This window comes from Herpailurus yagouaroundi, unplaced genomic scaffold, assembly GCF_014898765.1.
Source record: "Herpailurus yagouaroundi ecotype Mexico unplaced genomic scaffold, PumYag 186, whole genome shotgun sequence".
In the NCBI taxonomy this organism is placed as follows: Eukaryota; Metazoa; Chordata; class Mammalia; order Carnivora; family Felidae; genus Herpailurus; species Herpailurus yagouaroundi.
Window position 1 is genome coordinate 18,763,433 of NW_024412417.1, and position 13,016 is coordinate 18,776,448.

General features: G+C 37.7%; 1 long non-coding RNA gene across 1 annotated transcript in view; it reads left to right on the plus strand.

The window, feature by feature from the left end:
• Nucleotides 1–7,881, plus strand: part of LOC121042856 (uncharacterized) — a 12,151-nt gene extending 4,270 nt beyond the window's left edge. The window contains exon 2 of the long non-coding RNA XR_005796490.1: nucleotides 7,507–7,881. This is a non-coding gene — a long non-coding RNA (uncharacterized LOC121042856). The remainder of the gene's footprint in view (nucleotides 1–7,506) is intronic.
• The last annotated feature ends 5,135 nt before the right edge of the window (nucleotides 7,882–13,016 follow it).

A 13,016-nucleotide genomic window follows, 5' to 3' on the forward strand; every position in this document is an offset into this window, starting at 1 on the left:
AGGAAGGAAGGAAGGAAGGAAGGAAGGAAGGAAGGAAGGAAGGAAGAGGAAGGGGAGGGGGAGGGAAGGGGAAGAGAAAGGAAAGGAAAGGAAAGGAAGAAGAAAAGGGTTCTATTGTAATTTGTCTTCATATGTTCTTTTATTCATTCAACAAATAATTATTGAAGTCCTATATATTAACATTGTTATGGGTGCTGAGGATAGAGTGGTGAGCAAGGAAGACAGGACCATCGCCCTTATGGAGCCTGTATACATGCATACACACACACACACATACACACACACACACATATATACTACTTGGAAGAGATAAACAATAAAAAGTAAATAAAAAAACAAGAGATTGTCTTTGCTTCCTAAAGTGTTTATTTTTGTGCATTTTATTTCAGTGTAATTTCAAAAAAACCCAGATACCCTTTTCCAAGTATTAGCAATGTTTAAATTTTACTGCATCTGTTTTATCATTCACTTTATCTCTATAGCCTTATGTATTTTTTATTTTTCTTTTTTTAATGTTTATTTTATTTTTGAGACAGAGAGAGACAGAGCATGAGAAGGGGAGGGGCAGAGAGAGAGGGAGACCCAGAATCCAAAGCAGGCTCCAGGCTCTGAACTGTCAGCATGGCCAGACATGGGGTTCGAACTTACCAACCGTGAGATCATGACCTGAGCCGAAGTCAGACATTTAACTGACTGAGCCACCCAGGCACCCCAACCTTATGTATTTTTTCTAAACCAACGATGAGCAAGTTTTAAATATACCCTGTTATTCCTAAATACTCCAGCGTATACTTCCTGAGAATAAGAACATCCACTTATATAACCTCAACATTATCAAAATTAGGAAAGTTGACATGGATATAGTATCATTATCTCATTCACAGCCTATATTCAAATGTTCTCAGTAGTCTAATATGCCCTTTACAGCTACTTGTCCTCCAGGCCAGGAGGATTCCAGGATCACATATGACATTTAGTTGTCATGAGCCATTGTCCTCTTTAACCTGAAACTTTTTTTTAGTTTATCTTTGTCATCTGTGGCCTAGACATTTTGAAGATAAAATGAACACAGTCATTTTTTTTAACATCCGTTAGCTTAGATTTTTCTGGTACTCCACAACTAGATTAAGCTTATGCCTTTATTAGGAGGAATAAGATGATATTGATGCTGTGACCTTATCAGGGCATCGTATCAAGAGGAACATGATACTAATCTGTCCCATTACCCATTGCTTGGTTAAGATATTATGTGTCAGGATCTTACATGGAAAAGTCACTATTTTTCCTTTTGATGTTCACAATTATTTTATGGAAAACCCTGGCACTATTGTAAATATTTTTTCCCTCATCAAACTTTCACTATCTACTTTGATCATCTATCTAATGATTCTTGTTCAAATCAATTATCCTCTGACAGTTGCTAAATGGCAACTTTCAAAATGCATTATTTATTCCACATTTATTAGTTGTTTGTCTATTATAAGAGAAAGCTTTCTCTTCTCCCTGATCAACTGATTGATATCAGTATGGACCCATGGATTCTTATTTTGTTCAATGGGTTATTTGTGTTAACTGTATTTATTTTGATTCTCAGTTTGTCCCAGATTTGGCCTCTGGGAGAATCTTAAGCTGGGTTCTGTGTCCTTTTCACATGTTCCAAACATTCTTTAAGTATTTTTCAATTTCAGCACAACCATAACTTCCAGACTTATCTTGTGTTTTCCATATTCCAGCCCTGCAATGAACCTTTTCTCCAAAGCTCTGGTTCTATTTACTAGAGAATTCTGTTTGGAAACCAAGACCTGGGTGTGGATTTACACAATGCCAGGAGTGTCATAGCTTCTAGTTTTTCTCAGCATCAGAGTTAAAACCATGAGTGAGTTCTTATGTACACCCTCATTCCAATCCAACAACACAATTTATTCTAGCCTTCCCCCTTTCCTTGTTTGTAACTTGCTTTGCAACAGTGATAAATATAAATTAGAAATAAACACAAAAGCAATTACTGCTGTTGTGTGAGTATTAAGAAAACTTTACAGAGACGATATAAGATCATGGTTTTGAATACTGAATAGGATTTTATCAGGGAAGCAACAAAAAACATTTAAATCAAAAGTGATAGAAAGCAAGTAAACAGAGATATAAAGGGAAATAGTTGTCTACTAAGCCAAGGTGCTAATGGGGTGGGGCATGGACGGAGGGACAGAAGATGAGGGTTTAAACTGGCAAAGTGATGGGGCACTGGGTGGCTCAGTCGCCTGGACATCTGACTTTGGCTCAGGTCATGATCTCACGGTTCGTGGGTTCAAACCCCGTGTCGGGCTCTGTGCTGACAGCTCAGAGCCTAGAGCCTGATTCGGATTCTAGGTCTCCCTCTCTCTCTGCCCCTCCCCTGCTCACACTCTGTCTCTCTCTCTCTCAAAAATAAATAAAAATTTAAAAAAAATTTTTTAACCGGCAAAGTGAATTGTAGACAGATTATAGGCGAATAGGCTTTGATGGTAACAAAAAGGAATTTTCAATATGAATTGAGGACTTTTTTTTTAAGTAGGAGGTGTAACATATTCAATTCTACCTTAGGAAAATAATTATTTCAGCGATACTGAAAATGCATTAGAGGGAGACCAGTTCAGAAATTAATCATATACATGCTTTATTATATGTCATATATGACTATATTTTGTATGATCTATTTATACACACACAGTTGATTTTCGTGGTGATTGTGTTCTATAAAGTAGCCATGAATTCTAAACAATTGTTCCTAGGAGAAAAACAGTGTTAGGTTCCTGTAAGCCTATGTTCACATTTTATTGACCAAACAATACACAACCTTGTTTTAAGTGTGTTTCTGTTTAAAGAAATTTTATTTAATATATACTGTTAATTCACTAACATCAAATTCACAGCAATAGCATTATAACTCACACCTGAATTAAGTTTAATTAACACATGTATTTTCTCCATAAGGCACATTACAGCCTTCCTACACCAGGGAACACTAGATTCAACTATATGCTTGGGGCCCATTATAAAAATCACCAACAGAAAATCTCCCAAATATAAAAAAATCCAGTACTAAATGGGTTGCAAAAAAGGACACTTGTTCATAGTCAGAGAACTGAAACAAGAAGACAAACTATCACTTTGTTGAACCTCTGCTGGAAACATGTATGTCAGGCAATTTAAATTTTTTGCCACTCTGTGCATATCCAGGAATATGAAACTGCCATAAATATTGATTTGGGGGTTATAAATAAATGTTAGTGAGTAGGCAGATTTGCAAATAGAGAATCTATAAACAATGATTATCATCCATATTATGTATGAAACTAGATCAGTACAATATTGGTGGAAATGAAAAGGAAGGATTGATCGCTTAAATGTAGGAATAGGGATGGGGCACCTGGGTGGCTCAGTTGGTTAAGCATCCGACTTCAGCTCAGGTCATGATCTTGTGGTTTGTGAGTTCGAGCCCCACGTTGGTCTCGGAGCCTGGAACCTGCTTCGGATTCTGTGTCTCCTTCTCTCTCTGCCCTTCCCCCACTTGTGCTCTGTCTGTATCAAAAATAAGTAGATGTAAAAAAAAAATTTTAATGTAGGAATAGGGAGAGGTAGAAGGCAAGGATGATGCTGGAGTTTCTATTTAGGAAGACTGGGTAAATGTTAACAATATTACCAAAAATATAATCCCAGAAAAGAGACTGGAGGAGAAAGAATACAATATTGGAAATGCAGAATTTTATTATTTATTTATTTATTTATTTATTTATTTAATGTTTATTTTTGAGGGGGGGAGGGGCAGAGAGGGGGGAGACACGGAATCCGAAGTGGGCCCCAGGCTCTAATCTGTTAACACAGAGTCTGATGCAGGCCTCACACTCATGAACTGTGAGATCATGACCTGAGCTGAAGTTGGACACTTCACTGAGCCACCCAGGTGCCCCAGAAATGCAGAATTTTAAAACATGGACAACATCCTGGTAGAGCTAGCAGGTAATCAGTGATGACACAGACTTGGAACACCTTACAAAGGCCAGAGCTAGAGATAAAATTTGATTATCAGGTACACATAGAATACAATTGAAGCCAAAGGAATAGTAGAGATTTCCAGGGTAAGGAGGCAAAAATCCAACAAGACAAACCTTGAAAAAAATATAAAATTTAAGGTATGTAAAAGAAGAGAACCAACAAACAAGCCAAGGAGGAAACTGGTGGGAGGAGGGGCAGGAATCAAATCTAAGGGGATTACAAGAAGAATAACAAGGCTAGTAAATGTTCCCTTAGGAGGACAAGAAGTAAAGGAAATATGCACGCAAACATGTATGTAATACAATTGTAAATAGGCAAATATTTGAGTATTTGGTACCCCTAACCTGTGTCACACTATAATTTTTATCATGCTTTCAGATGGTAGACATAATTTAAAATTAGAAAGATAGATATCCCAAAAGTACACCAGAGTCCAAATGGACCAAGATGACAGTATTTTGGAGAAATCAGAAGGACTCTATACCATTAATTTCAAGACAGAGATATAAAGACGTTCATCAAAGATCATGAGAAGTTGATCCATGACATCACATCAAAAAATATTGGTTTGGTCTAAAATGAGTCTCTTGTAGACAGCAAATAGATGGGTCTTGTTTTTTTATCCATTCTGATACCCTCTGTCTTTTGGTTGGCGCATTTAATCCATTTACATTCAGTGTTATTATAGAAAGATATGGGATGAGCACTGGGCGTTGTATGGAAACCAATTTGACAATAAATTTCATATATAAAAAAAAAAATATATTGGTTTGGTTACCCCAGTCCAGTAATATAGGTATGGTAACCCCAGTCTATCCACAAGCAGAACACAATAAAAAAAAAAAAAATAGGACAGAAAAGTGGGAGAGCACACAACAGAAAGAAAGGATCAGGAATGATGAAGCATAGACCAGGGTTTTCAGAGAGAAGACTTACTGTTCCCAGGAATGGCAGGCTACATTATTTGAACCAACTCTTCTGCTGAAAACAACTAAAAAATGCTGAAAATAATAAACATCATTCCAACAGCCACAAAGAGCTAACAAGATAGTAAGGAATAACAGGCCAAAGAACCCAGGATGTTAAGTGAGCACAAAAACCACTTTCATCCTGAGGCTATTTACCCAACATAAAAATGTGAATTTCCATTTTCTCCGGAAAGGGAGGGTTTCTTGTGGAAAGAGAAATAGAAATTCAAATCGAAGATAGATACTAATTGAGGAATTAAATAGGAGACCCTTCTCACAATAACCTGGTACCCCAGCTTAGAGTCAGGGTGGTTCAGTAGTAAACCAGCCCTCACCACCTCTTGCATCCCAGATTTACATCACCTGGGTGGTCTAGGGACACTCAAGCATTGAAATAAAATTAAGGGTCCTGGACTGATAGTCCCCACAGGTGCTGACAGAAGCAAATTCCAAAATTGCCTAGGAATAAAGTGCCTTCATCCTGAATTCACATTAGTCCCACAAATAATTTTTCAAATACAATAACCAGCACAGAGTAAAAAATAAGCAGACACACACAAGAGTCACAGTGGACAAGAAACAACAGACAACATAAAGAGACCCACAAAGACTACAAATATCATTATAATCAGACAAACCATAAAATAGCTATGCTTTAATGTGTTTCAAGGAAAAAAAGAAGCTTCATAATATCTGCAGGGAATATGATTGACAATGAGTGAAATAGACAGAAAAGGCTAAGGACAGTAAAGTTTGGGTAGAAAAGAACAGATTCTCTTTGCATCCATACATGCCTATATAATGAATAAAATCAGTAACCACACCATCATATTCATCACAGTGCATTCTTAAGCCTATACTATGTAGCAGATATCTGTCATTTTTGCAAGTCTGTTTTCCATTCTCAAACAGCAACCTTATTTTCTTTAGTTACACACATTCTCTGTACATTTACAAGGAAGTCTCACTTTCCTTCAGCCCCCAAGAGCAGTAGGTAACGTGACCTCTGCCTGACCATTTGAAGCATTCCATTTCCCTACTTACTGTAATTGATTCAGGATCAGGACAGTTTTCCAGGTCAGACCAATGACAGGAGAATCTTTGCTGGAAATGCTAAGGTTGAGAAACTGGTAGGCGGTGAGTCTGTAAGGCCATCTTGGAGTCATGAGGGAAGAGCATGCTTGCAAATAAAGCCAACACCAAGAAAAGAAAAGCCAAGGAAAAGAAATAGATTCTAGAGGACATCTCTTAAATACCTAGATTCTGGAGTGCCTGGGTGGCTCAGTTGGTTAAGTGTCCTACTCTTGGATTTGGCCCAGGTCATGATTTCATGGTACATGGGTTTGAGCCCATGTCAGTCTCTGTGCTGTCAGCATGGATCCTACTTGGGATTCTCTCTCCCTCCCTCTCTGCCTCTCTCTCTCTCTCTCAAAATAAATAAATAAACTTAAAAAAATACCTATATTATATGCCCATAGGCTTGATACTTTTCCATTTTAAAAGGCAGTACATTTCCTTTTTCGGCTTAAGCCAGTTTGAATTGGGTTTCTGTAACTTGGAAATAGAGTCCTGGTAATATAGGAACTAGATTCAGAGCCCTGGTCTAATCACCAACAATAAAATATCTGAGACAGAGAGAAAGAGTCAGCTAATGAAAGAGAAGAGAAATTTTCTAGAGAGGGAATGATTTAAAAATTCAGATAATGAGACTGATCTATTGCCAACCCATCCTAAAAACAATCTCCTCCTGCTGAATTTCGATAACACTTCATAATTAGCTTTTTCTGGCATTTAAAACATGTCACCTTATACTGTCTCTAACTTTGTATATCCCTTTCTCTCCTGCAAATATGCATACCCTAGGGAACAAATAATCATAGGATTTCAGAGTTAGAAAGTACCTTGGACAGACTTAATAGAATTTTCTTATTTCATAAATTGAGCTAGGGACCATGTCTGTTTCATCTTAGTATCCTAGATGTATTTAGGAAGTAATATTAATTGAAAGAATGAGTTGATTAAATTAAAAGAGAAAAGAGAATAGGAGAGAAGAGAAATTAAGAAAAAGTGAGAGATATAATAAATAAAATGTATGTATTTGGGGAAGGGGAGAAGAGGAGAGGTTGGAAGACAAAGAAGGAAAGAAAAAAAGCATAAGAGAAGGTAGAAGAAATTAGGAATATTGAGCAATATTTGTATGAGTCTCCAGTTGTGAGCTATATCATAATGCTTTTCTTTTAGAACTTTGACCCTTCTAAATTTTCTCTGCTTATGCAAATAATAAAAGGTATATTTTTTTTAGTATCCTGAGTGCACATCAAACAACAGGAGGAAGGAACTCTGGATGTGTTCTTCGGGGCTGGGACAGTCCTGATTTAAATCGTGGAAGTAGGATGGAGACTAGAAGCTTCCTAGACTGACTGGTGATGGGTTTATAGAACTTCTTCATGATCATTCTGGTGGATTGCATTGTGACTTTCAATTATTTCTTTCCTCTTTCCTTTAGGATAATTATTCATCTTACCCATTACCATGGAAACTGCAATGACTTCTTGTGGGAGAAATATACCTCCGTGTGTCAACTGATATCGGTCTTAGTCATGTGACTTGCTTTAGTCAAAAGCATGTGTGACTCATGCCACATCCAAGCAGAAGCTTTAAGAGCCATGATGAGTGTCTCTTGCTCTTTTTCTTTAGGCCTGAAAAAGACATGTTTCAAATAAAAGCTGCTCCTTTATCTGGATCCTGGAATAAGAGGATAACACAGAGCCACAGCTGATCCTCAGACACTTTTGTTATTCTAAATTACTGAGATTTACGAATCATTTGTTACCAAAGCATAGCTGACTTATACATCAATAAATTGCTTTTGATGCACAAACAGCAATATTTTTAAATGTAAATTCCTGGGTTACTTTGTTTTCAGGACTATGTGCTCTAAGATAAAACTGATTCAGAAAAAAGAATGCTGTTTGAAATATAATTTTGTCTATGTTTATAAACCTTTTTGATTTCTCAATACCTATGCTGTACATGAAAGAGAACTTCAAAAATAGATCCAAAATCTGTATAATCACAGATCCACATGTCTGAGAGGGCAATAAAAGAAAATCACCATAAGTCCTCCCAGCAGAAACAGATTGCTTTGTTCTCATGCAGGAAAAATGGACTTTACTTTTAAATGTTAAAAAAAAATTATAAGGCAATCTGTGTGTATAGGGAAGACCACCCCTTTCTTCACCACTACCACCATAAAAATATTTACAGACTATAAATATCTTGGTTTCAGGACCCAACTGGTCATCTGATAGCTCAGTAATAGTCTCGGTGCAGAAAGAAAAATATGTTTCTTGGTTTTAGAGGAAGGAAAAGGAAAACAAGTCCAATAGTTGCATTTTTTAATTCCAATCTGCAAAGGAAATGTTTTCTTTCATGAAAAACCAGTGAAGCAAGACTCCCCTGAATTTTTATATAAATCTTAAAAAAATAAAGCAATGTACTATAGGGTAATACCACTTGAGAAAAGGTAGGTTTTTCATTTTAAAGGCTGATAATAATAAGCAGGAGTGCTACCAGAATTATAGTATGTATGTGAAAATGTATAGCTTTAGCCAACCTGTCACATACCCCTCCTCCTCAAACAATCAAAATTGCTTTTCCTTTATATCTAAAAAAGAATACATTTCATTTTTACCCTTTCCTTTCAAATAAATGAATGAATGAATGAATGAATAAAAAAACTGGAGGAAAGATTAAGAGATGGCTTTTATAAGTCATTGGAGTTTGAGTTTCAGAAACATTTTTCTACCTTTTTTTCCAAAAGGCTAGATACACATAAAAATAATAAGAAAAATATGCTGTTCACTGCATCCTGAATCCTCATCTTTCAAACTGGACCTATTTGCGAGTGTCAGTTAGATCTGCCAACTGTAGAAGCTGCATTCCTGCTGGAAAGTCCTAGTGTAAGAAGATTGTATTTCTTCTGGAGCACACCCATTGCAATTTGCTAATATTCTTAAGGTGAGAGGTCCAATTCCGTTTGCCAACTGCACCCACCAAGTTGGTTTTGGAAGATGGTGACTGTTGGGTGTTCAGGAAGAGGTTTTTTCGATTCCAAATGTTTCCTATTTGTTTGTTTTGTTTTTTTTTTAAATACTCATCCATCAAATACGTGGGTTAGATTTCCTTTCCTGTTTGGGAAAGAATCTGTTCTTTCCCCCTTTTTGGTGGCAATTCATTATTTTTACAAGATTAATCACTGGGCCATAAATCTCATGTGTCTAAGGTACTTGGCCTGCTCTTTGCTGCATCACTATAAAATATTAGTAAATCTAATATAACAGATTGTGTCATCCAATGTATGCAGTTTTGAAAGGGGAAGCCAAATGAAATTAAATTGAATTGGCTGACTTCTAAGAACCAGAGAGCTGTATGAGGTAGTTTGGACTGAGTACAATCTCAGCCTACCTCCATTCTGCTCTTCCTCCTTAAGAAACAACTTCTTTAATTGTGAGCCCACGACTGTTGAAAGATTGGTCTTTGTTGACTATGAAGGGCCATTATGCAGCCTAATGAACTGGAATTTGGAATCTTCCATTGCTTTTCCCTCCACCTCTCATTGCACAAACGGTTGTATCAGCTTTGCCCTCCAGTACAGCTGCTCTGTGGGTGTGCATTCTGTCCAGCTCCAAGCAAACAGCTTCCCATCAGGTCCAATCAGACTTCTCACAATATTTTAAGAACAGAAAGTATCCCCTTCTTCCTTGTGTGCCCCTTTTCACCCAGACCATCATCTGGTGCAGAGGTTACAAACTCAAGCAGCTACTCAGGATAAGTAGTTAACATAAATGAGTAAAATGAGCAGGCGGGGACAATGGAGAATTACAGATTATATGTCCCATCCAGAGAAGGCATTCACCACTGAGTTCTGGCCAAATTTTTTTATGTAAGCATTTGAACTTGTAAGGCCAAGTCTTTTCTTTTTTCAAGAAAAATGGTGTCTCAGTCAAGATTCAATCGAGGAAACTATGCAAATCAAATTTTTATGACATATCCCAATTTCCACAGGTAACTAACTAACTTAAATTTGTAAACATATACATGTATATGCACATTGTTTACTGAATCAAGACTGTGGATCTTGGGGCGCCTGGGTGGCTCAGTTGCTTAAGCTCCCGGCTTCAGCTCAGGTCATGATCTCGAAGCGTGTCGGTTTGAGTCCCACATCAGGCTCTGCGCTGATAGCACAGACAGCAGAGGAGACTGGAGCCTGCTTCACATTCTGTGTCTCCCTCTCTCTCTCTCTCTGTCCCTTCTCTGCTCGTGCTCTGTCCCTCTTTCTCTCAAAAATAAATAAACATTAAAAAAAAGACTGTGGGTCTCTACTTTGTGACAATGGGTGATATTTCTTCCCACATGTATTACTGAAGTTACAGTCTCAGCTTTTCAGGATTATAGGACACATTCAGCTCAGTAACCTCAGGGTACTTTACTGTGTGATCATTCATTTATTTATTCATTCATCCATCAAATATTTATGGAGGGGCACCTGGGTAGCTCAATCAGTAAGCGTCTGACTCTTGATTTTGGCTCAAAAATGACATGGCTCATGTCATGTTCTCATGGTTTGTAACTTTGAGCCCCACATCAAGCTCCATACTGACAGTGCAGAGCCTGCTTGGGATTCTCTCTCTCTCCCTGCCCCTCCCCTGCTTGTGCTCGCTCTCTCTCTCTCTCTCTCAAAATAAATAAATAAACTTAAAAAAATATTTATGGGGTGCCCATGCTAGGGGATGGATATATGGAGAAAAATAGGACATGGTATCTGCCTTCAAGGAACTGACAAACTACCCAGGGAGTCTGACATACAAACTAAGTTAATATGGGTATAGGAATCTGTTAAGTGCAAAGAGGCAAAGTGTCATTGGGTTGTTTTCAAAATCAGTTCTCAAACTTACAGGGCTGCCCAATCTTCCACCAAGCTCCCACGACCAGCTCCCCCACCCACCTACTCTTCATATCACATATGCTCATTACTGCACTGCACGTACTAAAGGAGGTGGATGTGTTTGCTGGCTGCTTCATGCCCATTAAACTCGGTTACTCTACCAAACTGTGCATTTCAGGAAGTCAGTTATACAGTCCAACTTAAAACAGAAATCTTGTTGCTTTTACTTTTCTCATCCTGATTTCTCCCTTATCCTTTAATATTCACTTCTCATATATAGGTAGAACATAGCAAAATGCCTGGCATGACTTCTAGCTACTAGAAACTAACGGAATGAAATTCAGTCTCTCTCTAAAAAAGCAATGCTTTTAAGATGTTCCACCTTAAACCTTAAAATGTAAATAGGTATTCAAATACACTAGGACTTAAGAATGGCATTAAAATAGAAGGGTTTTCAGATGTTTTGGAATTATTCTCTCTCTGCAATTTACAGATGAGTTTGGGGGTCTCTATGTAGTTGAAAATCAACAAATCAAGTTTTTACTATCACCTAGAATATATTATTAGCTATGGCCAAGGAATAGGTGGTGTTCATTGAGCACCTTTTATGTTTCAGGAACTGTGTTAAAGGATTTATGCTGCCTAACTTAATAATTTAATTGTCACAATTCATAGGTAGTGTTACCACATTTCCAAATGAGAAAACAGACTTGAGGAAATTGAGTAACCTATGCAAAATCACACACTAGTCAGTGGCAAAGACCACATGCTTGGCCCTTGCTTCTCCCCATAAACCACACTGTTATTTTAAACCAGATACTGAGTAGATCCTTGCTCACTCAGGTATGATTTTACATGTATGGATCCCTTAGCTGCCACCTGATCTTTATGCCAAAGAAGTAAAGAATGCCGAAGAACAAATAGCAACTTCAAATTCAGTTGTATCTGACCAGTTTTTCCTAACCAGGCTACATGGTCACGGCAGAGACAATGGGCAAAATGCTTATGAGCTGTTTTCTCTGGTAATAAGCAGCACCTGGTAACAAGTATAATCATAAGATAATAATGGTTATTCTCTTATAACTTACTGCAGGAGTAAACTGGCATCATTAAGACTGAAGATGGATACATTTGATATATACCCATTTTACCATGTAAACAGACAACTTGTCATTGGTTGTTATCAATATTAATCATCAATGCTTCAGTGCAGCTCAGCCTCTCCACAAACTCCCTTGGCCCAGCTGCCTACCTACTCCAACCCACTACACATGGTACATCTATTAAAGTAGTGCATGTACTAAAGTAGTGACATATCTGTTATATGTTCTACACCCGGTAAGCACCATTATCCTGTCAAATTGTGTGTTAAAAGAAGCCAGTCATATACCACCTTCTTAGGTGCTCAGATCTACATTGAATCACATAGATTCTATAGCCAACCAGAAGGCTGAAGAGGGTCTGGTATGGACAGATTCTGTCCCACCCATTTTCTAGAACCCTAATGAGATAGGACCTGGATATCCCTAATGCAACCACAGAAGGAAGTAGGGAAGTAAATACCAGGCCTTAATTTTCAGTGTAAAAGGCTCAGCTGGAAAAAAAAAAAAAAAAAAAAGTCAAGACAAGAGTAGATCCTGGCCCTTTCCAGTACACAACTCAAGCTTTTTTTTTCAGATCTAAAAACCCTTCCATTCAAGTTTACTTCACTCTTCCCCCTGTAACATATGCCCATTGATTTGCACTACTTGGAATAAATATAGTCCCATGATGAGCTCTTGTCTGGGATTCTCCCTGAAGGAGCCCATGGTGAAGCACACTGCTTCCTGCCTAGTGTGCCCACACTTGCCATTGGACATTCTGCTTCCAAACTCTGCTGACCTGTGATGGTGAGACAGACTTTAACTGAAATATTCCCCTGACCCATTCTAGACCCCACCCCATCCTTTGTTCTCAGCCTAGACCCTCAAAATTAAATTTTTCCAGGATATCTGTCATTTACTTTGTGAAACAATTCTACTTTCTTAAAAAGGGACAGTTGTAACCCCTTAATATACTCTTTTTATTAG